Source organism: Heptranchias perlo, chromosome 26 (genome assembly GCF_035084215.1).
Source record: "Heptranchias perlo isolate sHepPer1 chromosome 26, sHepPer1.hap1, whole genome shotgun sequence".
In the NCBI taxonomy this organism is placed as follows: Eukaryota; Metazoa; Chordata; class Chondrichthyes; order Hexanchiformes; family Hexanchidae; genus Heptranchias; species Heptranchias perlo.
In genome coordinates this window covers 39,928,525-39,945,682 of record NC_090350.1, presented here as the reverse complement: position 1 = coordinate 39,945,682, position 17,158 = coordinate 39,928,525, and the positions used below count along the sequence as shown (strand labels likewise).

The 17,158-nt window shown below is 45.2% G+C and overlaps 1 long non-coding RNA gene and 4 other non-coding genes across 5 annotated transcripts; all 5 read right to left on the bottom strand.

Moving 5' to 3' along the window:
* Nucleotides 1-2,686: 2,686 nt before the first annotated feature.
* On the bottom strand, nt 2,687-9,472 carry LOC137342721 (uncharacterized). The gene is made up of 7 exons (XR_010967330.1): nt 9,440-9,472; nt 7,668-7,748; nt 6,220-6,322; nt 5,612-5,688; nt 4,067-4,102; nt 3,462-3,536; nt 2,687-2,899 (listed from the first exon to the last, which is right to left on the bottom strand). It is a non-coding gene; the product is annotated as an uncharacterized lncRNA (long non-coding RNA).
* LOC137343874 (small nucleolar RNA SNORA73 family) lies at nt 3,206-3,421 on the bottom strand. Its single transcript, XR_010967910.1, has one exon. It is a non-coding gene; the product is annotated as a small nucleolar RNA SNORA73 family (small nucleolar RNA).
* LOC137343872 (small nucleolar RNA SNORA73 family) lies at nt 3,642-3,858 on the bottom strand. The gene has a single exon (XR_010967908.1). It is a non-coding gene; the product is annotated as a small nucleolar RNA SNORA73 family (small nucleolar RNA).
* LOC137343875 (small nucleolar RNA SNORA73 family) lies at nt 5,358-5,573 on the bottom strand. Its single transcript, XR_010967911.1, has one exon. It is a non-coding gene; the product is annotated as a small nucleolar RNA SNORA73 family (small nucleolar RNA).
* LOC137343871 (small nucleolar RNA SNORA73 family) lies at nt 5,809-6,027 on the bottom strand. The gene has a single exon (XR_010967907.1). It is a non-coding gene; the product is annotated as a small nucleolar RNA SNORA73 family (small nucleolar RNA).
* Nucleotides 9,473-17,158: the final 7,686 nt, after the last annotated feature.

The following is a 17,158-nucleotide window of genomic DNA, read 5'->3' as shown; positions in this document are numbered from 1 at the left end:
GGGCGATGCTACGGAGGTGGAAGCTCAACTCGGTTGAATGAGTTGCCAAGGTAACAAACAATCTGCTTCAACCTGAGATAGTGGCTGAGGAGTGAAGTGGAATCGGTGGCAAGGGTATCACTTGGGGGGGAAAAAAAAGTCCAAAACTCAAGGCCATAAATATAAGAGAGTCACTAATAAATCCAAAAAGGAATTCAAGAGAAACTTCTTAACCCAAAGGGTGGTTAGAATGTGGATCTTGCTACCACATGGAGTAGTTGAGGTGAATAGCATTTAAGGGGAAGCTCGGTTAAGTACATGAGGGAGAAAATAGAAGGGTATGTTGTTAGGGTGAGATGAAGTAAGGTGGGAGGAGGCTTGCACAGAGCATAAACACCAGCATCAAATTCTCAAACGGTCATCATGGTAGAAGTTGAATTCATGTTTTCTGGATTAGTCCACAAACTCTGGACTACTCGTCCAGTAACATAACCACTGCACTACCAGACTCCAGCAATAATGGTGCAGGGGTGGCAAGAGAAGCCATGTCTGGAGATACTCTGGTTACATTTGGATAAGTAAGAGTGGAACAGTGCAAGGGCAGTCCCCATTGAGCTGAATAACAGAGGAAGGAGGTGTGGTCCACCATAAGAATGGCCACAGAGAGGTAGAGGAGGGAAAATGCACTAGTCATTGCAGTGCTGTGGGATGGAGAGAAACTTAATTGCAGAGATTCAAACATGGAATTGTGGGAAAGACAGCCAGATTTGGGAGGTGACAAATCATGGACTTGAGGGGAAAGGGAGATTGGTGATGGGGGCAGTAGTTTGCCAGAACAGGTCAAGAATGTTTTTTTTTTAAAAAGGGGGTGTTAAACAGTTTTGAAAGTAGATTGTACCCAAGGAGAGGGAATGATTTACAATGTCAACTAGCATGGGGGCCAGGAAGGGAAGTTGGATGGTCAGAAGTGGTGGGGACTGACTAATTGGAGCTGCCCTGTTACCTCCATGGATGCAATTAACTCAGTACAAGACCATGGATTAAATATTGGACCTTCCTTAGTCTTAACCAGCTGAGCCATCAGAGGAGCTAGGGTTGTGGCTTTATGAAGGTCTTGATGTTAAGCTGGATGAGGCGTGATGATAATTCTGCCTTGTGGAAATGGCAGTGAATATCCCAAAGTGCTGCTTACATTAGTTTGCCAATCATAATATAAATCACTGGTGTCGCTCATGTTTTGTATTCTCGCTTGATCTGTAAATAAGTTTAAGTGGGAATTTGAACAGTATTTAACCTGGATATCACTTCAATTTAGGTACTTTTTGAAGTAGTTAAATAATTTTGAACAGTAAAAATAATTTTGGAAGTCACACATTTGGAGCTGTTATTTTGCTAAACTCCCATTATCATAAACTGTTTGTTGCCAGGAAAGAAAGTGCAGTGGAAAATTTATAATTTAAATAAATTGGAGGGATAGCACCAGGTGGACGATGGAAGAGCAGAAGAAAACTGAACTTGCATTACACTTGTCAATATGAATGGGATGTAGCCTAGCATAATTATAATGTGGCTTTATTGCCCCTGGTTGCCCATTTGCCCTTGAGTCAAGACAACTACAGGACCGAGACCACCCCATGACCTGCAGATGCAGCACTTACCTTGATAAGGTCATCCAAGACCATCCTCTGGCCTCAGCCCATTATCGACCAATAGGACCCAAAAACCCAGCTTCCATAGCACAAACCACTTTTGCTTCAATTTTAGAACTATTAAAATGTTGGAAGGGATATGTCGCCCAATTCCAAGCAGAACTAGTGTATTTAGATCATTGTATACCCAGATCCACTGATAAGATCAGTATGATGCACCCATGGCCACAGCTCCTCCAGCACACAGATGTTTTCAATCCAACCAGTTTCTGCCAGGGATCTTTACCCCATGGCCAAGCCCTGGCAATCCAGCCTTATTTACATTTCTTCTAGAAAGGGCCACTCTTGCCTCATTGGATTATAGCAAAAACAGTAAGACCAGAATATTACCAATTTGAGACACCTACAAATTAATTGGATGATAGATTTCACTTAACAGCCAAGGCACTGTGATATAAATAAAAGCAGCTCATTTTAGACAAAGCTCAGACATCCTCGGTACATGCTGTTCACACAAGATTTGAGGGGGGGGTGAAAACAGCCTATGTGCTATTCCACCCCACTTCATAAGCTAGCCAGGGGACACTATTTATTGTATGTTAATCAAGGTTATCTGGTGCAATAAAAACAGAAAATGCTTGAAAAGCTCAGCAAGTGAGGCAGCCTCTGTGGAGAAAGAAATAGAGCGAACGTTTCAGGCCGAAGCCCTTTCATCAGAACTGGAAGATGATGAAGAGAACGTTTTTAAGCAAGTACAGAGCCAGTGGAAGGGGGGGGGTTGGTGGAGCAAGCTAGGCTGGTGGAATCCTTAAGAAAAACATCCCTTCATGGCCTCTATTATGTACCTATGGATTTTTCCCAACCTACGCTGGAACCTAGTTTAACTGTTGATCCTTCACAGCTCAACTCCAGTGGGCTTCACATCCCATTATGGCTGCAACTGAGTAACAGCCAATCCAGGAGGAAGTACTTTGAGAAAAGATTGGATTAGGTGACTAGTGATATTCAACAAATAGAAAACTAATTTAAGGATGTAAAACAAATCAATTAACACAGGCTTATATACATACCCAGGTTTGATTTATTAGCACAAACAAGCTGACAAATTTCAACGCAGAACGTTTAGTTCCTACACTGTGCAACTCAAAATACTGGTAGCTGCAACACTGAACAAAATCAAACATGACTAAACCCAAATCAATGAGCTCATTAGAAGCTTGAAAGTAGGACACAGCAGTCTTGTTGCTTTCCAGTTAGAGGACTCCGGGTATCTGAAAAAAAATCAGAAATCACGTCAGATTGGCGAACAAGTATGATCAAAATACATGCAACTATCTTAATGTCTTGGAGTTAGTTGCCTGGGCTTCAACAGCCAGATTATCAGGACTCAACAGGTGATACAGGCCTGCATGACAACACATGGTTTAGGGCTCTGTGAAAGTTTTAGTGGATTACTTTCCCGTAAACTAATGAGCTTTTAACATTAAGATTTTGAACAAATGACAACGTAGAAATATTTAGTTGCGACCTTCACTGTGCAGCCAAACACTGTTATGGACCATGTTTCTGGATTATACAATTGTATCCTGCATGGTTTATCTCCCCTGTCACTGGGGAGACAGAGAAGGTCTAGGAATATACAGGACACTGTCCTCACCAGCTCAAAGCCGGGGACAGGCTGACTCTCCAACGTCGTGGAACGGGAATGTACGTCACAGACCAAAAGGTCTACGCTCCCATACGCCACAGGGACAGAGCCAGGCGAGAGCAACCTCGCTGGATGCCCACGTTGGGGTTTCTATTTCTGATGAATGAGAAAACACAAATATTCACCTCAAAACCCTTTTGGTCCCAGCATTCCTGGTTTTCAGCATGTTTCACACTCAGGATGGACAGAATCCAGTCTTACTGCAGAACAAACAGTTCACCAAATCAGATTGAGCCTTAGCCACTGATCACCCTGTTCTCAACCACATCTCTTCTCACAATCTTCCATCATGTTCTTTCATGAGTGACTGTACCCTGCATGGTTTATCTCCTCAGTCATTGCACATACTGAGAAGGTCTAGGAATATACAGGATGCTGACCTCACCAGCCCAAAGGCCGGGGACACGCTTGCTCTCCAACGTCATGGAACGGGATTGTACGTCATGGACCCAAAGGCCTGCGCTCCCATACGCCACACGGACAGAGCCAGACGAGAGCAACCTCGCTGGATGCCCACGTCGGAACATCTCACTGAGCAAGGTAAGTTCACTGCTGGCTTTTATTTGCATTAAGGGTAATGGTTTCAGAAAAGCAGCTTGCATATTTATTACAAACAATAGCACTATAATTAGACCCATTTACAAGTAACATTCGTTTAAATGCTCACTGCTATCATTTCATATCTAACCACTCAAAAGCTTCCGTTACAATTTAGCACTAACCAACTCACCTTAATCACCAAGCCACCTTCAGCAAAAATTCTCCCCTGCAAGAAGGAAACGACAGGTGAATACTTTAGCATTAAAATCTGGAACTCTCCCCCCAAAAAGCTGTTGAGGCTAGGAGTCAATTTGAAAATTTCAAAACAGATTGATAACATTTTTGCAATACAGAACCAAGGTGGGGAAATGGAGTTAAGATACAGATCAGCCATGATCTAACCAAATAGCAGAACTCAAAGGGGCTGAATGGTCTTCTCCTGCTCCTAGTGAAGCCCCCCCCCCCCCCCCCGAAATCTTCCCAATCCACCCCTCAGGGGTAATTACCAACCTCATGCGCAGGACAGTGCTTTGAGAACTAACATCCCTCTAGTGGCCAGACTTAATCTATGAGCTTGAAAGCATTTAACTGCTTTTCCATATGGACTTCAGTTCAACAAAAATTAGAATATAATAGATATTACATGCTCCATTTCCCACTCAACTATCCACAGTCTGCCCTCCTCCAATTTCACAGCTCGCAAGTAGAGCTGCACTTGGGGTTACAGAGCATCTGATCACATCTCAAAGCACTTTATAAATAACATACTACTTTGAAAGTACAGTGACTTATGCAGGCATCACATGCTCATCACAGGATATTTAACATCTGATGTGAAGAATACAACCTGCTGTAGGGCACTGAAGTGTCTCCCCAGGCTTTGTGCTTAAATCCCGGAGTGTTCTGACTCAAGGCACAAATGAGACAAGACGACATCTGTTCAAGTGTGTACTGACTGCTACTTTCTCCCCTCACTTAAATGGTGGGTGCTACATACCATCTACCAGCACAGTTCCAAAACTGGTATTACATAAGCAAGACTCTGGTTTATAAACAGAAAATTTCATGTCAACTTCAATTAACATCTTCCAATGACAACACTTTACATGTACTACATCCAGTTTACCATCTATACACCACAGCCCATCTTGAAATTCTGAATCCTTTCCACACAAAAAGGTTACCAACAAACACATCTATGCCTTTTTTGCATATAGCTCACAAGAAGTTACTTCTGAAGCAACATACACCTTCAAGTTTGTATCCCAAAACAAAAAAAGGCTGGAAATGCACAGCAGGCAAACCTGCACCCAGGGAGAAAAGTGTTTCAGATTCGGAACAGTCAACCCTCAAGAACAGAACATGCCCAAAACTCCCAACTGTCTGATCTCTCCACAGGTGCTGACTGACCTGCTGTTTCTCCAGCCTTTTCCATTCTAGTAAGAGAATTCCAGAATCAACAGTACTGTGCTTCTAATTAGGCTTGTATCCTGCATGGTTTATCTCCCCTGTCATTGGGGAGACAGGGAAGGTCTAGGAATATACAGGACGCTGTCCTCACCAGCTCGAAGCCGGGGACAGGCTGACTCTCCAACGTCATGGAACGGGAATGTACGTCACAGACCAAAAGGTCTACGCTCCCATACGCCACAGGGACAGAGCCAGGCGAGAGCAACCTCGCTGGATGCCCACGTTGGGTTTTCTATTTTCTGGTGAATGAGAAAACAATGTTTACCTCACAAATCGCTTCTGGTCCCAGTATTCCTGGTTTTAAGCATCTTCCACACTCAGGATGGACAGAATCCAGTCTTACTGTAGAACAAAGCAAATCAGAATGAGCTTCAGCCACTGATCACCTCAAAATGCTGACTACATCACCCTGTTCTCAACCTCACCCATTTCCACAATCTTCCATCATGTTCTTTCGTAAGTGACTGTAACCTGCATGGTTTATCTCCTCAGTCATTGCACAGATACTGAGAAGGTCTAGGAATATACAGGATGCTGACCTCACCAGCCTGAAGGCCGGGGACACGCTTGCTCTCCAATGTCATGGAACGGGACTGTACGTCATAGACCCAAAGGCCTGCGCTCCCATACGCCACACGGACAGAGCCAGACGAGAGCAACCTCGCTGGGTGCCCACATCGGAACATCTCACTGTGGAAGGCAAGTCTATTGCTGGCTTTTATTTGCAATAAAGTCAAAGTCTTATCAAAAATAGCACCATGCAGATACTTTATTGCAAATAAAAGGATTATAATTATACCCATTTATAAGTAACATTCTATTTAAATGCTCCTTTTCATCATTTCATGGCTAATCTTTCTCAGCACAATTTACCTCAGATATTCAGCTCCATTCCCATGGTCGTTCCTGGATCCCAGTAGTTTGTATACATTCACTACAGATATAATCTCATGGTCCTTTACAAGGAGCAGAATATCTAGAAACAAAAACAAATTCAGAGCATTAGCTGTTTTAAGTTACTTTACACATGGCAACGGTGTTTGCTTCTCAATCACTTATTTGGTGACCCGAAGTCCCCAGGGAAAAGAGGCAGGAATCAGTCCCAGAATATGGGTCTGTTAGAAACCATTAATCTTAGCATTTCACCTGTGCTAGCTTAGCTCAGTTGGTGGCATCCTCAGCTTTGGTTGATGGATGAGTTGGAGTCTGATCAACACTCCAGTACAATGCTGAGGGAGTACAGCATTGTCAGAGGTTCCATCCTCAAACAAGACCAAACCAAGGTTGTACCTACCAATACTTCAGATGGACATATGTCCCACAGCACCAAAGTAGAGCAGTGAGCTCTTCCATCCTGGCCAGCATTCCTCCCTCAACCAATATCACTAAAAGACGAACTCGCCATTCATCTAATTTATTATTTACCTTTGCTGTGCACAAACTGGCTGCCCCCATTATCCACAACACTGGCACCCTAACAAGTGGCCACAGCTGACCTTTTGGTGATCTTGCTAGACTACTAGCATTTCAGTCACCCGCAAGACTGCATGCAAACAGAGCAGTGAGGTCTCAGCCAGCTGTCTGACCTCCTCAGCCTACCAGCTCTTAAGTCAGTAGGAAGCTTAGTTGTTCTCCCAGCACCCAAACAGCCATGTCGCAGTTGTCACTAGCAGTCCTGCAGCCTAGCTGGGATTTGGCCAATGTACATCACTTCCTATTCTGTAGGCAGATGACAGAAGCACATTTTAAACAGGGTGCAAACAAAACCATTCAGCAGCAGTGTCAAAAGGACCTGCAATCCGCCATCAATTCACAACTACGTCCGCTCGTGTGGAGCACAAACACTGGCATAGACCAGTGGGCCGAATGGCCCGTTTCTGTGCTGTTCATACCATGCAATATGAAGTGGCCACGGTCAAACTTGGCCCTTCAAGGGTATCATATAAACAGGAGATGAGGAGCAGCTAATGCACATTAAAAACAGACACTGATGGCATGTCTAATAGCCTATAGATAACGGCCAGGTTTGATCCCTACGCTGTGGCATATTAGCTTAACCTCAGCACCTCTGGGCTATATAGTGATAGAAAAAAAATTCCTGTAGCACCAATATACAGGACACTACCCTCACCATTTCAAAAGCTTTGGGGGATGAAAAAATTTTGCCAACATCATGGAACAGACTGCACACAAGTCAAGCAAAAATAACCTTGCCTGATGCCCATGTTGGGTTTATTCTTACTAAACTCAAGAATGAAATGCAAACACATGAATCAGATAGACTTCTTTCTGCTAGCTGCAATAAACAATAGAAAGTTTACCTCCGATTAAGTGCAGCGGCCACAGTCTCAGGAATGGACGCCAGGATCCGCTGTACACAGATTACAGAAGATTCCATTGTACTGTGGAAAGCAAGAGCGTACTGTTGAATACCAAACATAAGCACCATTTATGTATTTTAAGATCAGCCCTAGGAGCATTTTTTTTAAAAAAGTCTTCCCACCACAGCAATTCCATTAAGGTCACTGCCACTGTCCCCGACTGCAGCAGAACTACACATTGGCAACTGGCAGATCTCAAACCAATATAAAAGCAGCTGTAGGCTAGTTATACTGCACTCATCCCAGGGTATTCAAACACTCAATGAGTCTGAATTGTGTTGGTTCTGCCACCTTTACAGCCACATGGCAGTGATTCACAATGCAGTCTTAATAAAAACAGAACATGAACAGCAGCAGACCTAATGGCACATCCAGCCTTCACCCACACAATCCCAGGGATGAGGGGGCGGACATATGAGGAGAGGTTGAGCAGATTGGGACTCTACTCATTGGAGTTCAGAAGAATGAGAGGTGATCTTATTGAAACATATAAGATTGTGAAGGGGCTTGATCGGGTGGATGCAGTGAGGATGTTCCCAAGGATGGGTGAAACTAGAACTAGGGGGCATAATCTTAGAATAAGGGGCTGCTCTTTCAAAACTGAGATGAGGAGAAGCTTCTTCACTCAGAGGGTAGTAGGTCTGTGGAATTTGCTACCCCAGGAAGCTACATCATTAAATAAATTTAAAACAGAAATAGACAGTTTCCTAGAAGTGAAGGGAATTAGGGGTTATGGGGAGCGGGCAGGAAATTGGACATGAATTTAGATTTGAGGTTAGGATCAGATCAGCCATGATCTTATTGAATGGCGGAGCAGGCTCGAGGGGCCGATTGGCCTACTCCTATTTCTTATGTGAATGTGATGCCATGTGCATCACCATACATACAAACTGCACCCAATTGTATGCAATCTCCTGAGGAGCAAAAGAACAGCATAAAGCCCCAGGGCCATCAGGGGGAAAATCTGGGGAAAGTCCATTCTGACCCCCCCCCCCTTGGGTAACTGAAACGAGTCCAGACAATATTAAAGCTGGAAAATCATGGCAGGTCAGTTCAAATCTGTAAAGTTGCATATTTTGTTGTTCGGATGGCGATGCCGAGCGTGTTTGCACAGTCTCCATTTATTTCCAAGTTGCATTAAAGCAGCTTCTAAGCCAACAAACTGGCTCGGGCAATCTGCAACCGAGGGAATGACTGGATTATTCACCGGCGGCAAGGTTTGCATTGGTGCAATGTGGCAGAACCAACACAACTGAGAATCAGTGAGCTGAACACCCTGGGATGCAGCTTATTGGAGCCACTTTGGAAGAAGTTTGTTTTTGCAAAAGAAAGTGAAATATAGATTTACAAAAACAAAACATTAAAAAGCCATGCAGTGGGGAGAAGACTGTGGTTTAAGTTACTTTAATGTTATGGCTCCAGGTCCCTTTCAGCCCACAGCACGTGGGGCGCTCCCGCCCTCCCCTCGCGCGGGAACATCCGGGGCTCCGTGTCCGGGCAACCGCCGCGGGCCCAATCTCAATCCCCATCCCCGGGGGTAAATTAAACAGCGCCCCGAGAACCAGTGCGCCGACCCTCCCCTGACCGGCCGACGCCGACCCCGAGTCGCCTGTCCCCATCGATTCAGTCCCTGGTCCCTCCAGCCGACCCTCCCCGACTGACTGACCGGTCCCGGTCCCGGTCCCGGTCCCTCCAGTCCCCGCCTCACTCACCCGGCCGCCTCCCCACCGCGAAAAGGCAGAGCGCGGCCGGGACTCGCGCTTTTATAGGGCGGGCGACCGACGAGCCTTCGAGGCAGCGAGAGGGAACTCTGACCTTTACCCAACCCGCGCCTCTGCCCAAGGCAGCGCCACCTGCTGGCTGGGAGTAGCGCTGATCCGGAAACTCGTGCCAAAATGTTTTTTTTTGGGGGCTGTGCTCTGCTGTTCAATCAAAATGCGACAAGCTATACTGTTCTCATCCTTGTTTGAAAATCCCTCCATGGCCTCGCCCCTTCCCTATCTCTGTAAACTCCTCCAGCCCCACAAACCTCCGAGATCTCTGCGCTCCCCCGATTCTGGCCTCTTTCGCATCTCCGATTTTCTTCGGTTGGCGGCCGTGCCTTCAGCTGCCTGGACCCTAAGCTCTGGAATTCCTTCCCTAAACCTCTCTGCTTCTCTACCTCGCCTCCTTTAAGACACTCCTTAAAACCTACCTCTTTGACTAAACTTTTGATGTGGAGATGCCACCTGACGAAGGAGGAAGCCTCCGAAAGCTTGTGATTTTCAAATAAAATTGTTGGACTATAACTTGGTGTTGTAAGATTGTTTACATACTAAACTTTTGGTCACCTGTCCTACTATCTCCTTATATGGCTGGGTGTCAAATTTTGTTTGACCATCACTCCTGTGAAGCATTTTGGGACATTTTACTATGTTAAAGACACTATAGTTGTTGTTGTGTCTGTACTGTCCTTAAGTCAACAGTTATAGAAGGTGAGACTAACTTCTAAATCCAGTGCTCTCTCAATGGCATTGTGGGATTGGGATACTGGCATGTGAGGAATCATGGAGACAAATCTATATCCCACTCCTTTGTGGAACAGAATGTTGGGGCACCAGCACGTTCCATCACTAGGGACTGAGTTTGGTTGATCAGTGAGAACACTCAAACTGAAAATCTTCACCATTACAAACAAGCCAACCAAGGGTCTCCACCCAAATCATTAGCCCATTATTTCTCCGTCAGCTGCTTTCATATCAGTGTTTTGGAGAACAACCAAAGAGCATTTGGATGAGATTGGCCGTATAGAAATTTGTACAAAGCATTTTTGTATTTTCTAAGTAAGAAACCTTGGTTAGGTACAAATAGTGGAGAACAATGTCTGTTGTCACAAGGCATCACCACACCCAGGGCTGTGTGTAAGTTTGATTTAATTTAATGAACTACACAACACCTTACTTTTTATATAAAAATTTTTGCACTTATCAGTTTGTACACAATTTTGAGCATTGCTTTTTATTCTACATGGACATGGTACATATACAAGACACTTCTGTATCAATATACATTAAATATTACCCTATTAACTCCCTGGTGGCTAAATGGATTTGTCCATATCATGATTTGGTGTAATCAGACAGATGTTCTGATTTGTTGCCCCTCCCAGGTGACTACATGATTGCCGGTGGTGGGAGAATTGGGAATTATGATACTTAATTGGAACATGACTGTATGAGACAGGCTCGATGGACCAGCTGGTCTTTTCTTATCCATCATTTTCGTATGTTCTAAGTTTGATACCTGGTATGTACAGAGTTAGCTGACCACAGCAAGGACAGAAAGACTCCTGCACTGTGCAGGAGTTAACTCATTCAGAATTCCCACTTCCAATTGCTATGCAGCGATCCCTGCTGGAAAGTATACACCAGCAGGCAGTGGGTACCAACAGGACTGGGCTCCCTTTGTTACCATCCATTATTGAAAATCCAGCACACTCGTTAGAGTCACACATGGACAACAGGCAATTGGGTGAGATAGTGAAACGTTGTGAGCACATGTGGAACTGTAGCCCAGCAAGAGTCTTCAAAAAAGGATGGAAGGAGATTGGAAGAAAAAATATACTCCATCCTCTGGTGTGTGACTGCAGTACAGTCAGTGACTATTTTCATGTGCAAGAGCTGGTCCCCTCTCCACTTGTTGTGCTCTCAAGATTCATAGGACAGTAAGGGGTATCGGGGGAGTAAATGGCCTCATCTTGTTTGAGAGATCCTTTCACCCTCCGTTGCTAGATTGTGTTGGAGCCTAGGCGAGAATGCGCTTTCACACTCTCAAGTAATTCTGATTCAGCATACAGCCAGAGCTCACATGGTCTTTCTGATCCTACGTCCAGCCTGAAGAACCTGTATTTATTTGAACTTTGTTCCCAAGCAGGTGAATACAGTCCAAAGGTAGCTCTAGATATTCAGATCTTCTGTCCTACGTGTCCGCAAAGCAACATTATCTCATTGACTCAACTTAAACTTCTCAATCTCATGTTTACATCCATCCACAGCTTTGTCACTCCCTCTCTGTAAGCACCACCCCCAAGACTCTCTGTTCCTCTGACTCTTGTGCACCCTCACTCCAACTCCCTCATCCCCCTCAAGACACTCCTTAAATCGCATCTCTTTGACCAAGCTTTTGGTATCTGCTCCTAACTTTTCCTTCTTGGTCTCAGTGTTTGTTTTTTTTAATGCCTCTGTGAAACACCTTGAGTTTTTCCACATCAAAGATGCTATACAGATGCAAATTGTTGCCAGCTTTCCATCTATTCTGAAATCGCAGCTTGGTTGTTTACATATGTTTCCGATAAAGCGCAGAGCAACATCCCATTGTGACAGCTTGCAGCTCCCGAGCCCAATCACAGGGAGCCAGTAGAAGTCACCAGGGGTGATGAGAAATGGTAGGGGATAAGATGTGAATATTCTGGATGAGCTGGAGTGTGGATAGAATGGAGTTCCAGAGACCATCAAGGAGAGTGCCAAACGCATGTCCCATTGGCCAAATGCACTGGTCACCTTGTAACAGCATTTCTGAACAAGATATTATAAAGTGACACATTTTTCAGTGTATTTAGATATGCAATTCTCATATTGTTATTCGTTGCACCCGTTTGTCAGGCGTAAAACAGACCAATTTAGCAATGGGACGGCCTGCGCCCAACCTTATTTTAGGCGTCCCGCGCGGACGTATAAAACAGACGTTAGGCCCCTTAAATATGTAAATTAGGGGCGTAATGCCTGTTGGCTCACAGGAGTCGCAACCACAGAAGTGCTGCTGCTGGCGAGGCAGGTGGCCTGACGTTGACCTCTTCGCTCAGACCAGTTTGCCTGTGGAGGTGCAACCGGTGCTAGCAGCTTGTCCCGAGTCTAGTGATGATGCCTAAGAGACAATTTCCATTGATCCTCAGGCCTCTCAGTTCACTCAAACCCCTGGAGCAAAAGAATCACCAGTCACAAGCGTTTTGGAATCATGGAATTTTACGGCACAGAAAGAAGCCATCCAGCCCATCATATCTACGCCGCTTGCCGCACTGTCGGAGGTGACGTCTTCCGGATGAAACGTTAAACCCAGGCCCCGTCTGGCCTCTCAGGTGGACACAAAAAAATCCCATGAAGAGCAGGGGAGAAGGTTAAGGAGAGACCTAATAGAGGCATTCAAAATAATGAGGGGTTTTGATCGAGCAAATAGAGAGAAACTGTTTCCACTGGTAAGTGGGTCGGTAACCGGAGGTCATAGATTTAAAATAATTGGCAAAAGAACGAGAGGGGAAGTAAGGAGAAATTTTTTCACACAGAGGGTTGTCAAGATCTGGGAGACACGACCTGAAAGGGTGGTGGAAGCAGGTTCCATCTGAACTTTCAAACGGGAATTGGACATGTACGTGAAAAGGACTAATTTGCAGGGCTATGGGAGAAAAAGCTGGGGAGTGGGACTAAATTGGACAGCTCTTTCAAAGAGCCGACACAGCTCCGATGGGCCGAGTGGCCTCTCTCTGTGCTGTAAGATTCTATGATCCTAAGAGTTCTCCCCAGTGTCCAGGCCAATATTTATTCCTCAACCAACATCACTAAAAGCAGATTATCTGGTCATTTACCTCATTGTTGTTTGTGGGACCTTGCTGTGCTTAAATTGGCTGCTGCATTTCCCTACATTATAACAGTGACCACACTTCAAAAAGTACTTAATTGTCTGTAAAGCGCTTTGGGACATCCTGAGATTATGAAAGGTGCTATATAAATGTAAGTTCTTTCTCTCTTTCTTTTATTCCCTCTCATCTTTCAAATGCTCCTTGCATCAAAAAGCTACCTGCTACCTTTGGAACTTGTCAATGCTGGCCAGTCCCTGGACAGTCAGCTCCACATGTTCACCACTCTCTTGTGTGAAGTATTTAAACCACAGCAGTCTGTTCATCTTGTGTCAAAGGAATGCCACTTTGTGTACCGGTGCTCATTTTAGTTTGGATTCTGGCAGACTGAGCCAACTCCCAGCACCAGCACTCGTAAACCCAGCTCTCATCGTAACAGCTGAACCATACACCTAGTTAACTGGTACTCACCAAATAAAAATCATGGGGTAGAGTTGCACGCAATCGGGAAATTTATACTGAACCATTTAATAGTTTCATTGGTGGACACTAGTTAGTTGCTTAGAAAATTAAATATTTTTTGATATGTAAAAACGTTTAAAATGTGCCTATTAGTGCCTGTGCGCCTAAGAAAACGAGCGCAATTCGAAGAGATTTGGTGGAATCGCACAATTTCGACCTGGGGGTGTGGCCAGTTTTGTGCGCAGGTCCTGATCCCGTTGAATTGAATCTTGAACCAGCGTAAAAGATCGCGGAAAACACGAAGGTGTTTTTTGGGCGTAACTTACTTATGTTTAAAATTCCCCGATCTTTAGCGGTGGTGTGGGCAATTCTGCCCGGACGCGCTGCTATTTCTGGTGGAAACTCTACCCCAATATACTTTAGTCCAGCAAAATACTGTCACTAACGAACTAATAAACGACCTCATTAATAAGTGACAGGAAAGCAACAGAGGAGGGTATGATTGATTGATTGTTTTATTCAAGGTTTAAAAATGTCATGTCTTGTGGGGAAACGAATGAGCAAAGCCAGCATGTTAAGACACCTCTCCCTTAAACAAATGAGAAAAGCAACAGAAAAGAAAAAGCAAGTCACAGGAGAGTAGGCATAACACACTTGTTTCTCATTTAAAAAAAACATTAAAAGCACTGCTACAAAAATAACAGCAGAAACCACAACGTTGGTCGCATTGTCAGAGTCATAGAGTTATACAGCACGGATAGAGGCCCTTCGGCCCATCGTGTCCGCGCCGGCCATCAGCCCTGTCTACTCTAATCCCATATTCCAGCATTTGGTCCGTAGCCTTGTATACTATGGCATTTCAAGTGCTCATCCAAATGCTTCTTGAATGTTGAGGGGTCCTGCCTCCACAACCCTTTCAGGCAGTGAGTTCCAGACTCCAACCACCCTCTGGGTGAAAAAGTTCTTTCTCAAATCCCCTCTAAACCTCCCGCCTTTTACCTTGAATCTATGTCCCCTTGTTATAGAACCCTCAACGAAGGGAAAAAGCTCCTTAGTATCCATCCTATCTGTGCCCCTCATAATTTTGTACACCTCAATCATGTCCCCCCTCAGCCTCCTCTGCTCCAAGGAAAACAAACCCAATCTTCCCAGTCTCTCTTCATAGCTGAAGCGCTCCAGCCCTGGTAACATCCTGGTGAATCTCCTCTGCACCCTCTCCAAAGCGATCACATCCTTCCTGTAGTGCGGCGACCAGAACTGCACACAGTACTCCAGCTGTGGCCTAACCAGTGTTTTATACAGCTCCATCATAACCTCCTTGCTCTTATATTCTATGCCTCGGCTAATAAAGGCAAGTATCCCATATGCCTTCTTTACCACCTTATCTACCTGTTCCGCCGCCTTCAGGGATCTGTGAACTTGCACACCAAGATCCCTCTGACCCTCTGTCTTGCCTAGGGTCCGCCCATTCATTGTGTATTCCCTTGCCTTGTTAGTCCCTCCAAAGTGCATCACCTCGCACTTTTCCGGGTTAAATTCCATTTGCCACTGTTCCGCCCATCTGACCAACCCATCTATATCGTCCTGCAGACTGAGGCTATCCTCCTCGCTATTTACCACCCTACCAATTTTTGTATCATCAGCGAACTTACTGATCATACCTTTTACATTCATATCCAAGTCATTAATGTAGACCACAAACAGCAAGGGACCCAGCACCGATCCCTGTGGTACCCCACTGGCCACAGGCTTCCAGTCACAAAAACAACCTTCGACCATCACCCTCTGCCTTCTGCCACTAAGCCAGTTTTGTATCCAAAGTGCCAAGGCACCCTGGATTCCATGGGCTCGTACCTTCTTGACCAGTCTCCTGTGGGGGACTTTATCGAAGGCCTTACTGAAATCCATGTATACCACATCCACTGCGTTACCCTCATCCACACGCCTAGTCACCCCCTCAAAAAATTCAATCAAATTAGTCAGACATGATCTTCCCTTGACAAAGCCATGTTGACTATCCCTGATTAATCCTTGCTTCTCCAAGTGGAGACTAATTTTGTCCTTCAGAATTTTTTCCAATAATTTTCCTACCACTGACGTTAGGCTCACTGGCCTGTAGTTCCCCGGTTTTTCCCTACTCCCCTTCTTGAATAATGGTATTACATTAGCGGTTCTCCAGTCCTCTGGCACATCCCCTGTGGCCAGAGAGGTTCTGAATATATGTGTCAGAGCCCCCGCAATCTCCTCCTTTGCCTCACACAGTAGCCTGGGATACTGTGTGAGGCAAAGGAGGATCACAAGCCACTTGTCAAGATCGTTTAGTGGCACATCAAAACCCTTTCCAACTCAGGACGGCCCCTGCTCTCCAGATGGATAGCCATTGACAACAGTGAACACACCAGAAATAAAACTACTTAAAAACCTGAGTTATCTCCCGTCGGTTACCGTGCATGTTTGCAACGTCTGATTTTTTAAAAATCCCTTTTCCCTCCTTGCCTGAAGGCAGGTTCTCACAGGCGCATGGATCCGAAATACTCTCCGATAACTCAGCCCAGTAGCCACTCTTCTTACGTGAGCCCACATAGTGAGTCTCGAGAGGTTACTTGACAGCGGAGGGTCTCGAGAAACGAGCCCCAATCGCGTCCACACGCACGTTGCCCAGTAAGGATCACTGGAGAGTAATCAGGAGTGGGAAACTTGGCTCATTTTTTTGTCTCTCTAACGCGGGGGTGCTGAGGCCAACCGTAACCAACCCCATCTGCTGCCCCAGCGCAAACCACTCTCTGCTGTGTATGGGTTTTCGTGATACACGAGGGAGTTCAGTGGGTTATGAGGGTATCTATCCACTGCCGTTTAAGGAAAGCGCAGAGATGCTGGTTTGACAGCACAATAGAAATTAGCACCCATTTGCTGAACAGAAAATCCCAAGCTTCCGTGCCTTTGTTAAGACATACTTTGGTCATTCTCATCTGGGATGTTAGAAAGAGCACCTTGCTTTTTCTTGGTGGAGGGGGTTAGATCTGTAAGAAATGGGAACAGAGTGTCTCCCCATGCCATGCACACCCACCAGGTATTCACAATGCAGCACTGACAGGTGGAAGGAGGCGATGAGGTGGAAAGTCTATGGCTGTGGAGAAACAAGGGACGAGAGTGGAACAAAAAGTAACGACACCTGTTAGTCTCTTGTGCTTATGAACAGTTTTGACCGTTCTGAGTTGGAAAGGTTTTTTTTTTTTACAGACAGCTCCTCCAGTTTTGTTGAGTTACACAAGATGTATTTAAAAAAAGTTAAACCTACATAACGAACGAGTGTAACCTACAGATCTGTGCCGGTCAATCAGATCTCTCAGAGATGAAAAGT